Consider the following 10,077-nt stretch of genomic DNA (forward strand, 5'->3'; position numbering starts at 1 on the left):
ACTGAACCAGGCCCAAATTTACTGAACCGTGCCCAAACTTTCTTAACTGAGCCCACAGTTTTGGTCTGAGTTCAAATTTCTCTCAGTATTTTCAAATTTACTGAACCGTGCCCAAATTTACTGAACCAGGCCCAAATTTACTGAACCGTGCCCAAACTTTCTGAACTGAGCCCAAAGTTTTGGTCTGAGTTCAAATTTCTCTCAATATGCTCAAATTTACTGAACCAGGCCCAAACTTTCTGAACTGAGCCCACAGTTTTGGTCTGAGTTCAAATTTCTCTCAATATGCTCAAATTTACTGAACCGTGCCCAAATTTCCTGAACGAAACCCGCAGTCTTGGTCTGAGTTTAAATTTCTCTCAGTATGCTCAAATTTACTGAACCGTGCCCAAACTTTCTGAACTGAGCCCACAGTTTTGGTCTGAGTTTAAATTTCTCTCAGTATTCTCAAATTTACTGAACCGTGCCCAAATTTACTGAACCAGGCCCAAATTTACTGAACCAGGCCCAAACTTTCTTAACTGAGCCCACAGTTTTGGTCTGAGTTCAAATTTCTCTCAATATGCTCAAATTTACTGAACCAGGCCCAAATTTCCTGAACGAAATCCGCAGTCTTGGTCTGAGTTTAAATTTCTCTCAGTATTCTCAAATTTACTGAACCATGCCCAAACTTCCTGAACTGAACCCGCAGTTTTGGTCTGAGTTTAAATTTCTCTCAGTATGCTCAAATTTACTGAACCGTGCCCAAATTTACTGAACCTTGCCCACAGTCTTGTTCTAAGTCTAAATTTCTCTCAACATGCTCAGATTTGCTGAACCATGTCTAAATTTCCTGCACCTAACCCAAATTTCCTGCACTGAGCCAACGGTCTTCAAATTTCTCTCAATATGCTCAAATTTACTGAACCAGGCCCAAATTTACTGAACCATGCCCAAACTTTCTGAACTGAGCCCACAGTTTTGGTCTGAGTTCAAATTTCTCTCAGTATTTTCAAATTTACTGAACCGTGCCCAAATTTACTGAACCAGGCCCAAATTTACTGAACCAGGCCCAAACTTTCTGAACTGAGCCCAAAGTTTTGGTCTGAGTTCAAATTTCTCTCAATATGCTCAAATTTACTGAACCAGGCCCAAACTTTCTGAACTGAGCCCACAGTTTTGGTCTGAGTTCAAATTTCTCTCAGTATTCTCAAATTTACTGAACCATGCCCAAATTTACTGAACCAGGCCCAAATTTACTGAACCAGGCCCAAACTTTCTTAACTGAGCCCACAGTTTTGGTCTGAGTTCAAATTTCTCTCAATATGCTCAAATTTACTGAACCAGGCCCAAATTTCCTGAACGAAACCCGCAGTTTTGGTCTGAGTTTAAATTTCTCTCAGTATTCTCAAATTTACTGAACCATGCCCAAACTTCCTGAACTGAACCCGCAGTTTTGGTCTGAGTTTAAATTTCTCTCAGTATGCTCAAATTTACTGAACCCTGCCCAAATTTACTGAACCGTGCCCACAATCTTCTTCTACGTCTAAATTTCTCTCAATATGCTCAAATTTGCTGAACCATGTCTAAATTTCCTGCACCTAACCCAAATTTCCTGCACTGAGCCAACAGTCTTCAAATTTCTCTCAATATGCTCAAATTTACTGAACCAGGCCCAAATTTACTGAACCGTGCCCAAACTTTCTGAATTGAGCCCACAGTTTTGGTCTGAGTTCAAATTTCTCTCAGTATGCCCAAATTTGCTGAACCATAACCAAATTTCCTGAACGAAACCCACAGTTTTGGTCTGAGTTTAAATTTCTCTCAGTATGCTCAAATTTACTGAACCGTGCCCAAATTTACTGAACCGTGCCCACAGTCTTGTTCTACGTCTAAATTTCTCTCAACATGCTCAAATTTGCTGAACCATGTCTAAATTTCCTGCACCCAACCCAAATTTCCTGCACGGAGCCAAAGCTCATCAAATTTCTCTCAATATGCTCAAATTTACTGAACCAGGCCTAAATTTACTGAACCAAACCCGCAGTTTTGGTCTGAGTTTAAATTTCTTTCAATATGCTCAAATTTACTGAACCGTGCCCAAATTTCCTGAACCAAACCCGCAGTCTTGTTCTGAGTCCAAATTTCTCTCAATGTGCCCAAATTTGATGAACCGTGCCCAAAATTTCTTAACCGAGCCCACAGTCTTGTTCTGAGTTCAAATTTCTCTCAATATGCTCAAATTTCCTGAACCATGCCCCAAATTCCTGAACCAGGACCAGATTTTCTACACCAAGCCTCCAGTCTTGATACCTACCCAAATATCGACACATTTTGCCTCTTTTGGGTAGTTTTGCCCCAAGGATGGAGATGTTTTGTGATTTAGAGACATTTCTGCCCCCAAAATGGGAATGTTTTTGCCCTTTTGGCCACTTAGATCCCAAATACAGGCATTTCTCTGCCTTTTGTGGGCATTCAGGCTTCAAAAATTGAAGTATTTTCCCATTTATTGCCATTTTTACCCCAAATATAGTGAGTTTTATCTCTCTATTGCCCTATTCTCAGCAGACAGAAGGATCTTTTGCCCTTTATGGCCAGTTTGCCCCCCAGAATTATCATTTGTTTGTCTTTTAAGAACATGGTGGACCCCAATATGGTCTTGTTAGTCCATTTATGGATATTTTAACCAGAAATATGGATATTATGACCATTTTTACCCCAAACACAAGGATGCTTTTGACCTTTCTTGCAAGTTCTTCCCCAGGTATGGAGATGTGTTTGGTTTTTGTGGTCATGTTTGCAACAAATACGGGAATTCCTTGCCTTTTATTGCCAGCTTCACCCTAAAATTTACAATATTTTACTCCTAGTGCAGTTTTTTGGTCCCAGATTTGGCCATTTATTCACTTTTATGGCCATTTTCCCCCAAATGTGGGAATGTATTGCCTCTTTTGGCCAGGTTTGCAGCAAATTTGGGGTTGTTTTGTCTCCTATTGCCCATTTTACCCCCAATATCATGATGTTTTGCCATGTAGACTGAGTTTTCTCCCAGATTAGCATGCCTTCACCTTTCATGGCCAGTTTTGCCAATAATACAGGGATTTTTACCTTTTGTGGCCGTTTTAGACCCGAATACAGCCACGCTCGGCCCTTTATGGGGATGCTTTACCCTTTATGATCATCTTCACCCCCAAATGATGATGTTTTTGAATTTTAATGCAAACTTTTGCTCCAATTTGGAGAACTCTTCGCATTTTGTTGTCATACGAGCAACAAATGTTGAGATGACATTTTTAGAGGAAACCTGTTGTTTTTTTTTTTCCCCATTTGGGGCCCTTTGGGAGGAAGGAAATCAGCTTGAGGCCGCTCGGGCGTGGAGCTTCGCGGCGTCGGGGGACGCTTTGGGGGATTTTGGTCCCCCCTGTGTCACCGTGGGTGGTGCTGCTGGTTGGGTTACACGGTGCTACAACCCATGACAAAAATTGATATTCTGCTCTACTTGAGAAAATCTGAGGATTTTTTGACCTCTGTGGCCAGTTTTGCCCAAAATATAAGAATTTACAAGTCCTTTATGGCCCTCGTGGACCATAAAATGTCCCAAATCTTGGGACATTTCACTCTTTATGGCCAAAATAGAAGAATTTTCGTGTCTTTGATGGTCACAGTGGCCCCAAATCTGGAGACATTTCACCCTTTATGGCCAGTTTTGCCCAAATACAAGGATTTTTGTGTCCTTTATGGCCATGGTGGCTCCAAACCTGGGGACATTTCACCCTTTATGGCCAATTTTGCCCAAAATACAAGAATTTCCATGTCCTTTACGGCTCTCGTGGTTCCAAATCTTGGGACGTTTCACCCTTTATGACCAGTTTTCCAAAAAATATAAAAATTTCCATGTCTCCGATGGGCATGGTGGCTCCAAATTTGGGGATATTTTGCCCCTTATGGCCAATTTTGCCCAAAATATAAGAATTTACATGTCCTTGACGGGCATGATGGTTCCAAATTTGGGGATTTTTCACCTTTAGGACCAGTTTGGCCCCAACCATGAGCATTTTTCTGCCATTTATGACTGTTTTGGACCCAGATTCAGGGATATTTTGCCCTTGGTGGTCTTTTGGTCAACGTGTCCGGAGATGCAGTATTTATGGCATGTTTTTGCTGAAAATATGGGATATTTTGGCTATTTTAGGCAGAAAAAGGAGGAGCTCAGCTCGCAGTGGCTCGGGTGTGTGGCCTCTTTGGCGGGCGCCGGGGGATTTTGGTCCCCTCTGTGTCACCGTGGTGCTGGTGGTTACGCTAATGACACGGTGCTACATCCCATGACAAAAACGGTGTTTAGGGCTCTTTGAGCCAATCCTGGCACGTTTTACCCATTATGTCCATTTTTGCCCCAAAGATGAGTGCTTCTCTGCCCATTACAGGCATTTGAACCCCGAATTACGGGGGTGTTTTTCCCCTTTTGGGTCATTTGCTCAAAGAAAATTGGGATGTTTTTTGTCTTACGGATAGATTTACCCCAAGAAGATGAAAATTTCCCTTTTTCTACCAAATTTCATGCCAAATGTTGTGATATTTTGCCCTATATGGCCAATTTTGCACCCAATTCAGACATTTCTTAGGACTTTTGTGGCTAGGTTTGCCCAAAACATGGGGATAATTTCCTTTTTATTTTTTTTTCCATCCCAACACCTAATAGGAACATTTTGTGATTTTTCTTTTTTTTTTTTTTGCCATGAATTTGTGAATGCTTTTCCTGTAATAACTTTTTTTTTTTTTTCCTCGAATATTTACCAATATTTCTCAAATCTCAAAACACTGGGAGACTTTTGCCCACTACCGCCCCTTTTGCGGAAAATCTAGGAATTTTCTCTACCTTTAAAATCAAGCTCTGCAGAAAATCTGTGGACGTTTTGCCCTTTGTGGGCGTTTTAGCTCCAAATATGGTACATTTTTTCCTTTTTGGGGCCATTTGGGACCATTTCAGAGGAAGGAACTGATCTTGCAGCCGCTCGGGCGTGCAGCCCCGCAGCTTTGGGGTCACATGGGGGGATTTTGGTCCCTTTTGTGTCACCGTGGGTAGTGGTACTTGGGGTGGTGCTGATACACACAGTGCTTCATCCCGTAACAAAAATGATTCTTGGTGGCCAACGAGCAAATCTGGCCAGTTTTGGGGCCCTTTTTGCCCTTTTATGGCCAGCTTTTGACCCCTTTAAATATTGGATGCTTTTGCACTTCTTGGCCTATTTTCCCCAAGATTTGGGGCCGTGTTGCCTCTTAAGGCCAGTTTTGCCCCAGACACCAGGATCTTTTGGACCTTTATTGCACATTTTAGCCAAATATGGAATCGTCTTTGTCTTTCATGTTCATATTTGCAAAAAATACGGGGATGATTTTGCCTTTTATTGTCAATTTGCCACCAAATATGTGGATGTTTGCCCTTCGTGGCCATTTTTTTCCACTGAATGTGGGGATATTTTATCTCCGTGGCAAGAATCGGATGTTTTGCCCTTTATGACCATTTCTGCTTCAACTAAGGATATTTCTTTGCCTTTTGTGGTGAATTTTATCCCAAGTGGGGTCAAAATGTCCTTTTATTGACATATTGACACCTCACATAGGCATCTCTTGACTTTTTTTTTCCTGTTTTGCCCCAAATTCGTGAATGTTTGGCCTTTAATGTCTATTTTTTCCCTAAATACTGAGATTTTATGTTGTTTAAGATCACTGTTGCCCCAAACGTCGTGATATTTTGCCCTTTCTCGCCACTCTTCCCCCAAATCAGGGATGTTTTTGTCCTTTTTTTGGGGCCGTTTGGGGCCATTTGGGAGGAAGGAACTCAGCTTGCGACCGCTCGGGCGTGGAGCTTCGTGGCACTGGGGGACGTTTCGGGGGATTTTGATCCTCTCTGTGTCACCGTGAGTACTGGTGCTTGTTGTGGTTATTACACGGTGTTACATCCCATGACAAAAACGATGCTCGGCTCTACTTGAGCAAAACTGGGGATTTTTTGACCTTTACGGCCAATTTTGTCCCAAACGCAAGGATTTCCACTCCCTTTATGGCCACGGTGGCTCAAAATCTCAGGATTTTTCCCATTTATGGCCAGTTTTGTCCCAAACATGAAGATTTCCATGTCCTTGATGGGCATGGTGGCTCCAAATCTGGGAACATTTCACCCTTTATGACCAGTTTGGCCCCAAACATGAGCATTTTTGGTTATTTTGGCCCAAAATACAGGAAAATGTTGCCCTTGATGGTCATTTAGTCAACATGTCCGGAGAGATTTCATATTTTATGGCTATTTTTACCCAAATATGGGTAAATTTGCCTCTTCCAGCCACTTCTTTGCCAAGAGTTGAGATGTTTTGCCCTCCATGGCCATTTTTCCAACACAGATAGGATTTTCGTTGCCTTTTTGGCTACTTTTGCTCCAAATGGCCAATTTTTTACCCTGTATGACCAATTTTGGCAACTTCCATGGACTGTTTGTTGCCTTTATGCTTAATTCTGACTCAGATTTGTGGATGATTTTCACTTTATGGTCACTTTTATACTGCATATTGGGGTGCCCGTGCTCCTTATAGCCATTTTTGCCTTAAATATTGGCACTTTACCATTTGTGGTCATTTTTTTCTGGAAATTCAGGAATATTGGTCCTCTTACTACCATTTTTCCCCAAATATGAGGAAATACTTTGGCCTTTCTTTCAAGTTATTCCTCAAGTGTGGAGGTGCCTTTGTTTTTTATTGTAATATTTGCTTCAAATTTGGGGATGTTTTGCCTTTTAATGACATTTTTGCAAGAAATATGGAGATTTTTTGCCCTTTAAAGCCAGTGTTGGCCAAGAAGGATGGGGATATTTTATGTTTTATGGCTAGATTTACTCCAAATATGTGGAATTTCCCCTTCTTCTCTCATTTCTATGCCAGTGGTTGAGGTGTTTTGCCCTGTATGGCCAATTTTTGCACCAAAAGTGGACATTTCTTAGGCTTTTGTGGCAAGATTTGCCTACAACATGGGGATAATTTGCCCTTTTTTGTTTCATTCCAGCACCTAATAGGATCATTTTGTGAATTTTTGTTCTTTCTGCTATGCATTTATGGTTGTTTTTCCTATAATGACAATTTTTCTCAAAATATTGGGATACATTTGCCCTTTATAACCAGTTTTGTCCCAAAAGTAGAGACACTTTTATCCAATGGGGCCCATTTTGCAGAAAACACGTTGAAAAAAAAAATCTCTTTTTTTTTTTTTTGCCGCAAATGTGGGGATATTTTGTCCTTTATGGTCACTTTTGCTGCAAATATGGGGTATTTTGGGCACGAGGGGGAGGTGCTCAGCCTGCAGCCGCTCGGGCGTGCGGCCCCACATCGCCGGGGGATTTTGGTCCGCTTTGTGTCACTGTGGGTGCTTGTGTTACTAGGGTGTTTGCTATGTGCGTGGCTTATGGTTATCACAGTGCTTCATCCCATGACAAAAACCATATTCCGGTCCCGGCTCCGCTCCCCACCGCTGCCGCACTTGGGGGGGGGCCTTTCCCGGGGGACAAATGCCATTTTGGGGCAGGAAACACGGGTTTTGGGACATCTGCCACCAACCCAGTGGTGTCCCCGGAGCCCCAAGTCCCCCCGGGACCACCTCAAAACTTTGGGGTCGTTTCGCCTCTTACGTGCCAAAAATTGGGTGGTTTGCCCTTCATGGCCAGTTGTGCCCCGAATATGGGGATATTTTACCATTTTCCCACTCTTTTTGCTCCGTTGTGACCATTTCCTTTATTTGGCCACTGAATCTTCAAATATTTAGGTTGCCCTGCCCATTATGGTTATTTTTGCCTCAAATATTGGCGCTTCTTCACCATTTGTGGCCTTTTGCCCTTTTATGGCCAGTTTTGCCCCAAATATAGGAGTGTTTTTATACTTTATGGCCAACTTTTTCCCAAATATGGACCTTTAATGGACCTTGTAGCACTATATATGTTTTTTTTTTCACCTCTTATGACCATTTTTCCCCCAAATTGGCATTTCTTCACATTCAGTGGCCAGTGCTGCCCTAAATACGGACTTTTCACATTTAAATAATTAACTAAATAAGGGCCTCCATGCTCTTTTCAGCACCCAACAGAGGATTTTTTCCCTTTTACTGTCATTTTGCCCCAAATCTGGGGATCTTTTGCTCCCTGTGGTCACTTCTTGCCTGTTTACGGGGATATTTTTGCTCGTTATCACCCGTTTTAACGACGTTTGGGGCTGCTATCCCCCTTTATGACCATTTTTGACCCAAATATGGGAACAATTTTGCACTTCATGGCCTTTCTTTTTCCAGAATGTGGGGCTGTCTTTTTTGCCGCAAAAACAGGATATTTTGGGGCGCGAGATGCTCTGCCTGCAGCCGCTCTGCCGGGGGATTTTGGTCCCTGCTGTGTCACCGTGGGTGCTAGTAGTGGTTACGGTGCTTATTACACGGTGCTACATCCCATGACAAAAACCGTCATTTTTCTCTACTTGAGCAAATCTGAGGGTGTTTTGCCATTTATGGCCATTTTTACCCCAAATATGAAGACTCCCGTATCCTTTATGGACACTCTTTCTCTACATATGGGGATATTTTTCCCTTTAAGTCCAGTTTTTAACCTCATAGTGAGGTCGCTTTCACCTTTTTTGGCAAGTTTTCCAGCAAGTCTTCTGATGTTCTTCCTCTTCCGGCCCATTTTCCCCCAAATATTGCGAGATTTTACGTTTTCTGGCCAGTTTGGCTCTAAATATGGGGACACTTTTGCCTTTTACGGCTGGTTTTGCAGCACTGTTGGGGAAACTTTTGCCCTTTCCACCTTCTTTACCCCAAATACGACCATTCCTTTTTATGGACAATTTAGCCCTAAATACGGGGGCATTTCACTCTTTATAGCCATTTTTACCCCAAATATTGACGTTTCTTCACATTTTGGGCAAGCTTTCCTCCAGATACGGATGTTTCTTTTCCCATCGTGGGCGTTTCTCCAGCAAATATGGGGATGATTTACCTCTTTTTGCTGTTTTTGCCTCAAATATATGCACATTTCCCTTTTTCTGGCCATATTTCCCCTAGATACTGTGATATTTTTGCCCTTTATGGCCAGTTTTGCAGCAAATACGGGGATGCTTTTCCTTTTAAGGCCATTTCCCCCCCTATTATGGAAACGTTTTTGTCCTTTATAGCCATTTTTACCCATTTCTGCCTCGAACACCCGTATGAGGCCGTATGGATGCTGGAGACTTTTACGAGCCATTTTACCCATTTTTGCCCATTTCAGCATCCCTTGGGCACCGCCGATGACCTCAGCAGCGCCGCAGGAGGAAGTTTGAGCCGAAAACCATCAGTTTTGGCTCTGCTGGGGGATTTTGTTCCGCCCCGTGTCACTGTGGGTTGTGCTGGTTTTACTTGTAGTAGTGTTTATCACCGTGCTACGTCCCATGACAAAAAACCATGCTCAGCATTCTGGGGACATTTCACCCTTTATGGCCATTTTTCTCCCAATATTCCCATTTCCCTACCTCTTATGTCTCCAAATGCCAGTTTTTACCCCGTTCGACATGTTTTCAACCAAATACGACAATTCTTTACCCCAAATACGACGAAGTTTTCCCCTTTATGGCCATTTTTCCCCAAAACATGGGGATATTTCCCACTCCATCCCCAATTTTTGCCCCCAATATGGACATTTCTCTGCCACTGTGACTCAAATATCGGGATGTTTAACCTTTTTTGGCCATTTTTGCCCCAAATATTGGCATTCCTCAACATTTTTTCGGCCAGCTATTCCTGAAATATGCCGGTGTCATGCCCTTAAAGTCCATTTTTGCCCCCAATATGGTGTTGCTTTGCCCTTTATTGCAGTTTTCTCCCCAAATATGGGCATTTTTTTGCCCTTTGCATCCAGTTTTACCCCAGATACGTTGATTATTTTGCCTTTTGTTGCCATTCTTTACTTTTTTCAGCCATTTATTGCCCATTTCTACCTCATCAGCCTGCACTCAAGAAGCAAAACCCTCATTTTATCCCTCTAGAAAACACCCAAGAAGACAAAAACCCACATTTTTAAGCCCGCAGGGTGCCCCG

Source organism: Anser cygnoides, unplaced genomic scaffold (assembly GCF_040182565.1).
Source record: "Anser cygnoides isolate HZ-2024a breed goose unplaced genomic scaffold, Taihu_goose_T2T_genome scaffold_52_1, whole genome shotgun sequence".
NCBI classification, from domain to species: Eukaryota; Metazoa; Chordata; class Aves; order Anseriformes; family Anatidae; genus Anser; species Anser cygnoides.